We start from the raw sequence: 14,331 nt of genomic DNA, 5'->3' as shown, positions 1-14,331 counted from the left end.
ACAATTGGAATACAATTGGACAAGGATGAGAAACAAAAGCATAAAGTAAGAGGCAGGTTTGAAAGAGTGTTCATAATCAAGGTTACTCTACCTCCCCTACACAGGTACAACCTTTTCCATCAAATCAATTAATGTTCAAGTTTTCCTAGAATGTCTTGGCCTTACACTGGACCCCCAAAGAGAGAGACCCAAGGATATCATTGGCAATGAGGACACCTGACATCCAAAGACACAAGCCAAGCTATCAATATTATCCACATTGCCAACCAATAGTAACCTAAACTTAGCCAAGTTGATCTTCAGCCCTCAGACTACTTCAAAGCATAGGAGCAAGCAGCACAAAGAACACAAATCTGCATAGCTTAAGAATCCCCGCCGCCGAAATCATACAGCCACAAGGGATCATAAGTCTTCCCTCATAACGAGTCCCCACCAAGAAACCTGAAAGCAAACCCTCAAACACCAGAGCTGAAATCATTCTACTAAGGGGATGTTTGGAAATAGTTCTATCTCATCTCATCTCATCCTATCTCATCTCATTACATCTCATCTCATCTTATTTCCTTTCCAAACATCACTCAAACACAAACATTTTCAAACAAATCATTACAATTTTTTCAAATCAATCATTACAACTTTCTCAAACTTTCAAACAAAAAAAAAAAAACAATTCAATTTTTTCAAATCTCAAAATAAAAATTATATTAAAAAAATATATTCTAACAATATTTTAATTTTATTCGATTTTTTATTTAACTTTTTCTCTTTCCTTTCCCAAAACTCAAAAAATATTTAACTCAAACTATCTCATTACTATTCACAAATCATCTTACTATTCACAAAATTTTTATCTCATCTCATTCCCCAAGCATCCCCTAAGAGTCTCCATAACAATGACTACAAGGGAGACAAAACATCCTTTTAGAAATCCACGAATGCCTTTTGAAGAAACCCATGGGAAGCCATTCACCAAGACTGAAAAGCACATCATGGAGATCATTGAGCTATCTAATTGCACCATTTCACCCCGAAACCACACCTCCTAACATTTACTATAAAAGGTCAGAATTCAAGATCATACTCCACTAAGCCTAAATTAATACCTAGCTGTCTGCTACCCTAAATTTAGTATACTAACATGAAAGACCCTCTTAGACCACCTCTCAACAAGCTTGGAAAAAATCCATGGAGCATCCATAGCCATCAGATATAGCCCCATGGCCTTATGACCATTCATTTCGTTCACTAAGCTTGGACTTTAATTTCCTCAAATGGCATTTCCAACAGTCTCCTCCCACACCTGAAAAGCCAAGCCAAGCCAACCCAAATGGAGTCCTGCAGACTTGTTCAAAGTACAATTTCTTGGAAAAAATGTGCTATGGTTGGTATGAACTTTCTATGCCATTTCTTGTAAAATTGTATCAAATGATCACTAATTTCCCATCAACTTCTCTCAACCACAATGCCCCTAATTTATGTCTCGAAAAAATCTCCTCCAATATAATAAGCCTCTCCACCTGGCTACAAATGAAGTCCTTCCTCACTTTTTATTCAGCATCAACACCCTTTCAACATACTTGGTTCATCTAGGAAGAGCTTCTTTCACCTCCCCACATTGCTGAACGCTTGCTCATCCCAAGCTTCCAATTCAGCTTCCAATGCTTTAAGTGTCACTCTAGAACACAAACTGGGGAGCCCTGAAAATTATACAGTCTGCCATGCTTTCACCCTCCTAGAAAAACCTTACGGCTTCAACCACACATTTTCAAATTTAAACTACCTATTGCTCTTTTGGAAGTGCCAGGTAATACCCCGAATTGAGTATAGGAAGGCAATCGACAGGACCACATACTCTCTGGAAGAAAGAAGTTATTGCGATTTATAATTATTCCAAAGGACCCCAAATTGTAAACTTGAGTAGATTTTTTGAACCAATAAGGCCAGATACAGCTTGGAATTTCCTTGGGCCTCCTATGCTTTGAGAACTGCATCAACCAAGCCATTTTTCACGAGTATTGTGGAGGAGCTTCCCATGGCTTTTGGATATAGCAGGGGAACATCCATTCATAGGTTTGGGATCCACATCTATGAATTGAAAGGTCTAACATTAAAAATGATACCAAAATTAATCCCAAGTAGAAATGTAGAACTTGAGTCATGCCAACTACAATGAAACAGCCTAACAAGAACCCCAAGGATTTAAGGGGAGAGATACTAATGTTCCATTATTAAGTGTAAGTGGGTAGTCAATAGGATCCCACATAACCATGGAGGAAGAACTTATTGCAGCACATAATGATTCCAACGGGTCCAATTGTAATATTGGCAAGTCATTTTGGAATATAAGCTCAAATGTGATTTTAAAGTTCCTTGACTTGTCACAGCCCATGATCCAAGAGGATTGAAAAGTGGTCTGAAAATATTCTTGAAAACCCATACGAAGGAGCAGAGCTCCCTTGAGTGCAGCTTTCTTTGTTAGACAGCTGCACAAGAAAATCCTTATTTGGGAAAATTTGAGCAAGAGACATGTGATGGTGATTAACTGGTGCTGTACGTGAGGAATGATAAACCTGTGGATCATCTTCTACTACAATTGAGGTAGGTATTGCACTATGGAAAACTGTGATCAGCCCATACAGACGTAATTGGGGATGCCATTTCAGCTGGTAGCAATGTTGGCATGTTAGAAGGGGAGGTTTGGTAACCGTCATAGTGGATGTTGTGGAAATTATCCAGATTTGCTTCATGTGGTGCGCATGGAACAAAAGACATTATCAAAGTTTCAAGACAATACAAAGACTCTCGAGGATATCAAGGCTTTCTTTTTATGCACTGTCCCATTGGATGATAGCTAACCTATATCTCTCTAGTTTCCGCTTCTAGGATTCTATTAGTCTTTTCTCTATCTTAAACTAGATCTAGTTTGTTTGTATATCAGAACAAATAATTTCAGACATTATTTTTTGATACAACAATGAATAACTGCTAAATGTTTTCATCCCTAGATTGGCACTGGTTTGATCAAATAATTGAAAGCTTAGCTCCAAATCTAGAAATTAAAATAATGAGAAGGCACTGGAAAAGAAGTCATCCGCATGCAAAAGAGTAGAACTCCTTCCAAATGAGAATCATAGATAACAAAAACCAATGGTAATTATGATCCGGCATCAAGCCTCCAACAAAGAGCACCTCAGTTCCAAGGGAAAGATAAAGAATTAACACTCCATAATTCAACTTAAAAATTCCAAAGTCAATCCAGAAAACTCACCATCGAAGTGCCTGCACCCATATTTCGCAGGGGACTAATGCATAGTCCCGCCCGGATACACCCACTTCACCATTCCCCCCTGCTCAGAATCCTCTTTTCTCAGACTGAAAACAAGATCCAAGCTGAAGATGTTGTTGATGAGCTTCATAGGACCTGTATACGAGGAAACTGGCGAAGCCGTATACACAATTCCTATCTTCAAACCCAAATCTCCGGGCATCAAATCTTGCGCATCCTTCCACCACCTGAAAACCCCAAATCACACACAAAAACACGTATACAGTATTCCAAGATTCGAATATTTCACACTAATGTAGGCACATCCAGATCATAGAAATTCAAAAACAAAGCATAAAAAAAATAAAAGAAAAAACTAGTTTGATTGCCAAGAATCAGAAGAAAAGGGAAAGAGAAGACGGAACCGTAATCACATAGCAGCCTAGTTTATTATGAACTCACTAGGTAGAACTCACCCTTGAAAACTAACTTGCAAGGGAAGGGTGCCTAGGGACTTATAAACCATCAACCAATTCCATACTTAGTCGATGTGGGATCATAACAACCACCACGCTCCGCAGCTGACGTCCACGGCGGTCCCGGTGCTCACACGGGCTGGCTGTGCACTAGGTCTTTTCCTAGCTCCGGACGAACACTGCCATGCCGGCATCACCCCTCATGCAGCACCATTGCAACCGTCGCAACATGACTTTAGATGTAGGGTGGCTCTGATACCATTTGTTATGAACCCACTAAATAGAACTCACCCTTAAAAACTAAGGAAAGGATACGTAGAAACTTATAAACCATCAACCAATCACATACTTAGTCGATGTGGATCGTAACACAGTTCATACCCAACTTGCTGCCAACATTATAAGTAACAATTCCGTTCGTTTCCTTTCTTTTCCTACGTTTTCCGTGGCAAGCAAAGACGACGCATAGCGGAATCAGAATGACACAATTGGAGTCTCGGTATAGATTCGTGAATGGTAGTGAAAGTAGAGAATTGAAAGGGACTGAGAGAGAATCTGGGGAGGGAGAGATGGGACCTGTATGGGACGAAGTATACTCGTTGGTCGTTGTCCGAGTCGGGTCGCTGGGTGGAATCAGAGAAATCGTCGGAGACACCGTCCATTGTAGAGTGAGAACGACAGATTTAGAAATGGATTTGGACAATGTAGATCATTTGAGCGAGGATGGTGGATTTGCAGAGAGAAACAACCGAAGCTTTTTCTGCGAAGAGGATTCAAGGAGGGAAAAAAATGAAGAAATACATAATATAGATAGAACAGAATTGTGTTTGTGCGTTGCTATTTCTGTGAAAACTTAAAAAATTTGCTAAGGAGAAAAAAGAACACTTGAAAATTTTCAGACTGAGAAACTCGTGGGAAATAAAAGTACATACCGTTTCTTCCCATATTCTTTTTCCCAGCCTCGGTTATTCTTTAGGTAAAAATTATTATGTTTATTTGAATTGTGATACAAAAATATGTAATTTTATTTTTTTATTTTTTATTTTATATTTTAATTCAATTGATACAAAAGGTTTATATTCTTACGCACTATTTAAAAATATGTGATTTTATTTTTTTATTTTTATATTTCATATTTTAATTCAATATAAAATATAAGATAAAAAATAAAATTATATATTTTTAAGTACTGTGTAGAGTGTGAAATTTATGTTTAAAATTTTTCTATTATTTATGTATTCATAATTTGATACTGACTTGTAAATACAAAATTAATAAATAATGTGGTGTTTGAACGAAGATCCTAATACAATCTCTCTCTTTTTTTAAAAAAAAAGAAACAGTAGTCATTCATTCATAACAAAGATAATTACATAATCCCTAACATATCAACTACAAGGCAGCATCTAAAAGAACTCTAGAATGAATAAATTCTAGACAATAATTCCACCATTGTAACGTACTATCAACAAAATAAGCATGTCTTGCAAGTAGATAGGCATCTTCATTTCTTTGGCGACTAATATGGAGTACATCATATATTACAAATTGAAGAAGAAGACTTTGATTTTCTGCATTTACAAACTCTTGTCTAGATAGATTAGATTCTTTAGAACGGATAGCTTCAACGATAGTTAAAGAATCTTCTTCCAAAATCATATTAGTCACACGCATATGCAAAATTAATTGTAAACTCCTTAGAGTTGCTAAACCTTCAATATCATCAACTTCAAAAATACCATGTTCCTCACGGCTAAAAGCTATCAGAATAGTTCCATAAGCATCTCTTAAAATGACTCCAATACCTGCTGACTCGAAAGAACGAAACAAGGCACCACCAAAATTAAGCTATGGGCGAGGAGGAGGGGGGCTTTCCAAGAAAGTAGATGTTCTTTATACACCACCACACGTTGACTCTTCACATGAAAATAACTCTTAACATACACAAGACAGTTACCGACTATCTCTAAAAGAAAGCAATCAGAATTCTTAAACAACTTAAGATTCCTATATTTCTAAAAACCCCATGAAACGGTAAGGAAAATAGGGAACTAACATGGAATTAAATTCAGCAATGCCAACACTAAATCTAAAAATCTCCCAACTTGCCTCAAATAAGATAAAATTTGTGGACAATGGACAACCCAAACATCTTGAAATATCGGACAGCTACAGAGAGAGTGATATCCATCTTCCTCAAACAACTTACAATATTTACATAAATCTGATGGAATAATCCCTCATCTCAATAAATTATGTCTTGTAGGAAGGCTATTTTTAGTATTTACATGCTTGCCACCCAAAATTCTTAACTTTATTATGCAACTTTAAATTCCAGAAATTTCTCCAAAACCACTTAGAAGAATTTGCATTAGAACTTTCAGTTGCATTGGATGGAAGAAACAATTGCAAAGTTGTATGGTAACCAAATTTCACATAGTAATAGCCATTTTTTTACCCAATCATACAATTTTATCATCTACCTGTCTAGTCAGCAAAGGAAGTGAACAATCAACAATAAAGAAAGGTTGAATGAAATGATGAAAAGAAATAGATTGGATCTGACAATCAAATGGAAGCCACCTATCTTGCATTATATAAACTTTATCACCCTTCTCTATTCGCCAAATGCAACAAGACAACAAAAGCTCCTTAGTTGCAAAAATACTTCTCCAAACATAGGATGGTTTACGAGTTAAACTTGAATGCAAAAAATCCACATTAGAAAAATACTTGGCTTTAAATACCTGAGACAACAAGGATTAAGATTCATTTAAAAATCTTCACCCTTGTTTTGCAAGTAACACCATATTAAACAACTTCATATGTTTAAAACTCATCCCTCCTTGGAATTTGGAAACACACATTTGCTTCCAACTAACCCAATGATTCTTGCGTCCTTAATTCCGTTGACCTCACCAAAACCGAGCAAACATTGCTTCCAACTCCCCACATAACGGTTTAGGCAACAAAAATAGTTCATTGTATAGGTTGGTAATGCTTGAACAACTGCTTTAATCAATATCTCCCAACCAACTTGAGAAAGTAGTTGTTCCTTCCACCCTCGTAATTTATCCCATACCCTTTCTTTCAAATCTTGAAAAGTAGAACTTCTAGATCTCCCAACAAATGAAGGAAGTCTCAAATACTGAGAATGGTGTTGTAGAGAAGAAATATTTCAAATGGACATAATAGCATTAACGTCATCTGCATCCACATTAGGCTAATAAGCAACTCAATCTTATCCAAGTTCAGTTGTTGTCCTGAAGCAGAGTCATATATAGCCAATATCTATTTCAACGGTTCATTTTTAGAATGAGTGGCTTAACAAAATAATAAGCTATCATCCGTAAAAAACAAATGACTAATTGTTGGAGCCCTAGAACAAACCTTGACACCATTAATCAACTAACAATTCTCAGCAGTCCTAAGAAGAGATGATAAGCCTTCAATGCATAAGACAAATGAATAAGGTAATAAAAGATCACATTGTCTCAATCCACGTGATGAAATGAAAGATGATGTGGGCACCCCATTCAACAACATCTTATATGAAACTGAATTGATACATGAGAGAACTAAACCCACCCAACGATGATTAAAACCAAGTTTCAGCATAACTTGTTCCAAAAAGAACTACTCTACCATATCTTAAGCCTTACTCATGTCAACCTTCATCCCAACACTTAAGCATGACTTAAGACCTAATTATCACTAAACCATCCATTAAGCATGCATGATGTTTCTAGCTTTCTTTACCAAGAGATATTTTAAAACTTAATCAAATCATGCATTTTCATTCTTATCTCAATCACAAGGTTTTTCTAAATGCACATTATTCAAGCCTAGGTAAAATTAATCAAAACTCTATAAGTTAAACATAAACTAAGCAAAAATGATGCATGCTAGATGACCAATACAAGATATGAATTTAAAACCTATCACGGAATGCTTTCAACCTCAAATTTAAACCTTCAAAATTCATTCTAAGGCATTAGTTAATCATATAAAATTATATTAAGACATGTCATAGCTAAAAATTCAATCCAAAACAATTTACGCATTTAATACTTCCCATTTAACCCGGTTTTGAACTTAGCATGGTAAACCTCAACTAAACTAAATTAAAATCCATTCTTATGGCATAAATTAAAGCCTAACATGCTATTCTAATACCAAAAAAATATTAGGGCAAGGTTACTTATAAAATTTGTGGCCCTTAGAACTCCCAACACAACCTCTCTACAAGAACTCTCACAACTCATTCAATTTCACTCGTTTTGCACACTAAGGGGAGAAATGCTCTCAGGACTTAAGAGATGGCTTGAAGGAGTGGTATGGGGAAATGTGAGAGAGGTATTTATAGGTTTCAACGAGGGTGGGGGAAGTTGGCTTTGGATGAAGAAGGGGCTTGGGATGGTTGAAGTGGGCGGTGTAGTGTGGTGATGCAAGTAGGGCTGAATTCGGTTCGGTCAAGTCGGTCCCTAAGGGATATTGCAGACCGGTCGGTCCCTAAGGGATATTGCAGACCGGACCAAGGGGGTTCAATCCAGGGTTTTCCCGCCCTGGATCGAACCGAATTGGTTTCGACGCCCCTAGCCCCAGCTTGGGATTTGACAGTGACTGAAGTATCAGAAAATGTAACACAATGCTACATATCCCTCATACATGACAATGAAGATCCAATGCACCTATTATATTCTAGCAGTATGCAATAAATTGCAGTGGAATAGGTCATCTCATAAAATTTTGTACCAAAATAAAACTAATATCTCAATTTCATTCATAACTTTAAATCACACTTCATAGTAATAGAATATCAAACTCATTTTTACACTTTTGTATAAGTAATTTTGTCTAAAAATTGCCTTAACAAAGAAAACATTAAGGCATCTTTCTAATCTCCGCTATCTCCGAGTAAGTCATGACTAAATCCGCTCTTTCTTCGAATTGAGCACATCCTTAGCCTTCATCATCATCATGAATCACTATTCCTGATCCTGTCACAACTTCTACCATTCCGGGTGGAGAATGGTAGTAGAAACTATTACAATGATATTTCGAGAAATTTCAGCCAGTAAACATACAATATACAACAGTTAACAGAGGCAAACAAATGGTAAATCATGAGATGAATGCATGGACATGTACTTGACATAAAACTTGCCTTGTGCAACTGGACCTTTCCATAAAACAACTTTTCATCTTTTAAACTCTTAACACATGTTCATATCATTTGAGCTCGAATTTTTGTTCTTGTCATATCACATCATGTCATATCATTTCGTATCATATCATCTCGTCATATCATGATATCGTATCGTATCATATCATGACATGTCGTACAATGTCATATCATATCCTGTCATATCTTATCATTGGCATGTCATATCATGGAGCTCAAATGCCTTATTCATATCATATAATTCACATATTTGGATACCTCACGACTCTTCTAAGCACCGTGTGTTTTCTGCTAGTTACCGCATCAACCAAAGATCCACTTGATCGAGGTGATGATGTCATAAACATAAACATATTATTTACAGTAGTTCGCTTATCTCGCCTTCACCGGATAGCACCCATTAGCTTGAGTTGCAACCTCGCTCCAGTATCCTTCCATAGGAACCATTCGAGACCCGTCGACTATACTTCATCGAACCAGAGGTCTCCACTTGACTTTAAACACTTCAAAATGGACAGAGAGTTCTACTAGGACATTCTCCTATCCTAGCATTTGGAGCCGTGATAAAACATGTACTAACCTCTCTTTTGAAAACATCATTTACGCAAATGCATGTGACATGGGACTTGAGATAATATTTTCATAGAACATGTTACATGTGAGACATCGTATATGCATGAGAACTAGCATTGCACATTTCGGCACGACTTGATAACATTAGAACTTTAATATGCATAACATATTACATAGGCAAATACTCAAAACATATCATGAACGGAACAACAATGATCAATCCAAGCATATTCACATATACATGTTACAAGGTTCACAAAAGCATGTAAAAATTATCTTTTGACATGAGCAAATCCAAATCATTCATAGACCATAGATCATAGCAAGACCATATAAAACCGAAACACTTTACACACTTGATCATGGCAAATCATCATTATACAAACCGAAACATCATATATATATATATATATATATATATTTAAGCATGGAATGACAAGTATATACAATAGTAACCAAGATGCAAAGTTTACACAATCCTATACAAATATTAACCAAGGTAGGGTGAGGGTCTACTTACAAAAGTACAATATCCATTAATAAGCAAGCTGAAAGTACAGTTTAAGATTCATGAGAATCGATCTTTTAAAAAACTAATTCGTGTGTGTGAGTGAGTGTCGTGTTCTTGGCTTTCCTCCTCCAACATTCAATACCCTTTCATAGGTCCGGAACTTTTGTAGAATAAAAAATCATTGTTTCAAATATATTGTACTCATAAGCTTAAAGCAAATAAGGTTTAGATTTTGCATTCTTTAGATAAGAAAACCCTAAGTACCCGAGGGTGTGTAAGTGTTTGCGCTCATGTGGGGAAACTTCATCAAATCTGAAAGTCCTTTTCTTTCCTTGGTCGTGTGTGTGTGTGTGTTTGAGCATGTGTTCATGAAAAACCTCATGGAACCTGAAACTTTCTCCCTTTGGCCGTGTGTGAGATGTAAGAAAAGAGTGTTTTTGTTCCTCACCTTGCGTGGCTTTCCTTTGTAGATGGTGTCTCTAGCTTGGCATGCACTTAGAATGGAAAGATAGAGGCATGGGTGGCGTTTGGATGGAGAGAAAGTGATAGAAATGGAGAGAAAATGAGATGATCGAATGACTCAAGAAATTTCACCAAATGACTAAAACCCTCAAGGTTTTTCAGCTCCTTCCCTCATATAGGAATGTGATCATTCTTGAAAAGCTAAAGCTTTTTTGCATGGATGCCCTTTGGTAGCCAAACTGTGTGCCTTTTCCCCTTCTCCATCATTGGATTATGTTAGGAACCAAATGTAACTTTTTGGACAAGTAGCGTGGTTCCTCAAACCGAAACCATATCTCCCACTTTTACCCTTTCATCTTGTGTCTTGATTCATTGTACCTAGTGGCAAAAGAGTCATTCTTCCAACCAAGATCCTCATCAATCTTCTACAAGTGTGCATGTGTGCCATGTGGCATGTGCCGTGTGTGTGGGGTGTTGGTGACCGAAAAACTCTTTTTATTTTCCAAAGAGATCTTTCTTCTACCAATGTCTTGGACATTGTGTGATTGGTCATTGTGGGTGGCAATGCACAAGTCCTTTTGAAGTCCACTTCGAGTGTGCCCCTCACAAAATCCTTCTAGAAGCTCTTAGGCGTGTAGGTCCTCATTTTTCATGCAAGATTTCGCCCTTTCCCAAGGCCACCTTCTTCCACTTTTCATCATTTCATTTTGCATGCTTGACACTTGGCCAAATCTTCTAGAAACCAAATCCCTCTAGGGTTTGTCGTGCCCTTCTTGTCCCTTGGCTTGCCCTAGGGCCACTTCCCTAGGTGTAACTAGTGCATGTGGGACAAGTGGTGTGTGTCCTTGGAAATTTGAAATATCATTGCTTTCTTAGGAAATCTAAGAATATCCCTACATGGGCGCCATGTGTCAAAGCTCCTATTTCTTTTTCATCATTGCCTCTCTTTGGAAAGTTCAAAAGATCCTCTACATGAGTGACAAGTGGCATGGTTTTCTTGTCAAAATTCGAAATCCTAAGAGGCTCCTTGGGCATGTTCCTTCATATGGTCTAAATTCAATGTATTTCTAGGGCAAAATCGTCATTTGATAAATCCTAACCCTAGGCTTGAGCCTTATAGACTTATGCATGCTTGTCAAGTGTCATTTAAGAGGTGGGTGTGTGTTCCCTATGCTCTTTTCTTTTCCCATGCATCTTTTCCTTTTTCCCACTTCCTTATGCTTCTCAAAACTCAGAATATGACATGTGTTAAGTGGCGGCCAAAACCCTAGGGCTACAAGGGTAATTTTGTTTTGTGCATTGTCTTTTCCACTCTCTTCTAGAATCCTTTCTCTACTAATGCATGAATGACAAATGACATAATTTTAGAAAATAAACTTGAGTGGGTGTGTGGCTTAAGAATCCCAAAGTCCCTTAGTATTCCAAATATAAATCCTTTAGAAAATCTCACTTTTTTCTTCCCCATGTGTCATTCCCCATGCAAACGTCTCTTGGAACTCCTCACTAAGGACAAGTGGCATGAAGTATGTGTGTTCTTGGGTTTGCCGAAATCACCATATCACTTGAGATGACTTTTGTGTCATTCCCTAGGTTGTTTTTTGAGTCTTTTCCTTTCCCCTTGTTGTTGAAGTTGCCTAGGGCTATAGGCTCCATCCCTCTTACAAAAAGTCTTCTAGAAACATACCTTTTGAAATCCATGCCAAAAATCCATAAGCAAAATAACATCCATTTGAAATATGAATGATGTTTCTTATTAAAGTCCAGGATGTCAGATTGGCATATGGACTAGACTGGACCATTGCCAATCTGTCCAGTCAGGTCCGATCAGTCCGATCCTTATCCCAATGGGCCACTTTTCTAGTCTCGATGCAACTGACTTTACTAGTCAAATTTTAGCCCAAGTCCTAATTTTGAGACTATTTTTAACCTAAATTATTATTAACAATTTAACATACAAAATATAGAAAAAACAATTAGAAGAAGATGTAAAATTTCAATAACATCCAAAATATAAATAAAAGAAAATATAGAAAAAATGAAAAAATACTAATAAAACTAAAAATTCCTAATCATCCAAACTCCAAATGAAAGAAAAAAAAAAGTTACAAGATCAAAAAAAGTACAGAAAATAGATAATAAAATTTACAAATTACAATCCATGCATCTAAGTCAAAATTACAAATTATAAATTATAAATGACTGAATAGTAATATAAAAAAAATCCAAGTCCAAGTCCAAAACTTTAAGTCTTCACAAGCTTACTGCAAAAACATAGCAAACAAATATTCAATGTCTTAGTTTAATAACAAAAATAACTAGTATAGTAGTATAAAAGTATATTCTTCTCACCTCATTCATCTGCATTGGGTGTATGCATTGTATTCAACACCTTCATAAAAGATAAAAGAAAACAAATTATATAAATTTACATAACATATAAATTTTATTTCTTTTATCTTTTTGGCACATAAATTAATAAAAAAATTATTTAAATTAATAAAATTAAAATTAAGTAAACTATTTAATGTGGATTATTTAATTAACTCATTAAAAAAATATTTAACTGTACTTATATTTATGATATTAATTATTAATTTGTTACTAATTTAGAGTATGTCAATGTATTAGGAATCTATGATAGTTAATGCAAAATGAGCTATATTAAACTTTTTATTTTTTTATATGATTAATAAATAATCTTCATTGACCATAGGTCCATACATGCTTTATATTTACTTATAATTTTAATTAGATCATAAATGTAGATGCTAGTAATTAGTTAATGGTGAATTGGTGATAAGTTAGTTAATTGATATCATACATTAGTTAATTACAATAATATTTGTAATTGCTTTATACTCACTTGAAACTTAGATATTTTACAAAAAGTTTATCTAATAACTTTAATTAGACCATAGATGTAGATGTTAGTAATTAGTTAATGGTAAATTGGTGATAGGTTAATTGAAATCATACACTAGTTAATTGTTAGAATATTAATTTGTAATTACATATTTAAAATCTGATATTGTTAATTTGTTAATGGTGAAAGGTTAGATGAAAATTACATAATTAATTATACAATTATTATATAAATAATATATAGATAATATATATAATCTATTTAAAAATATGTATTTCCTATTCGGTCGGTCTGGTCTTGGGTGGGGCGGGATTGGACCAAAAACTGATTTTTTGGGATTCCATGGATCGAGACCAACCGATCTCAACCTCGGTCCAGTTAGTTTCTGTGATGCCCCCAACCTCCGCTTGGGATGGAACGGACACTTAGAACGTCGGGACATGTAACACAAGGTTACATACCCCCGTTCGTGATAATTAATATGCAATACATTCTAGTATGTAACTAACAGTAAGCAATAACTACAGCGGATAGAAGGGTGAAAACAGAACTTATGCAGAATAACTAAAACATCACAATGCATTACTAATCATCATAAGTTCAAAATCAAATCGTAGCATAGCTTAATACAACTAAATATTAAAGTCTTTAAAGTTAAATTAATCGATTCATGTGTTCTAGAGCTTGAAGGACTAGGGATATAAACATGATGATCAAATCTAGTCTACTCTTGAGGTTAGGTTCTTCCTCAATCAGTCGGATTTAGTGCTCCATCTAATCCGTCCTCCTCGTATCCTGACACAACTTCTTTCATTCCAAGTGGAATAATAGTGAGTCCACAAGGGGTGAGATTTACATGAAATCTCAGTAAGTTAACAACCAACTTACACAAAGATAAATTATGCATAAAGAATGATAAATAAGAAATGCATGAAATGCATAAAAATGTGCATGTGTCTCCCATCCAAATTCCTTAACATTTTCAGAAAAATGGAG

At 35.8% G+C, this 14,331-nt stretch overlaps 1 pseudogene; it reads right to left on the bottom strand.

Annotated features, from left to right (window-relative positions):
* Positions 1 to 4,598, bottom strand: part of LOC109008732 — a 36,375-nt pseudogene extending 31,777 nt beyond the window's left edge.
* Positions 4,599 to 14,331: the final 9,733 nt, after the last annotated feature.

This window comes from Juglans regia, chromosome 5, assembly GCF_001411555.2.
Source record: "Juglans regia cultivar Chandler chromosome 5, Walnut 2.0, whole genome shotgun sequence".
In the NCBI taxonomy this organism is placed as follows: domain Eukaryota; kingdom Viridiplantae; phylum Streptophyta; class Magnoliopsida; order Fagales; family Juglandaceae; genus Juglans; species Juglans regia.
This window is presented reverse-complemented; position numbering and strand designations above follow the sequence as displayed.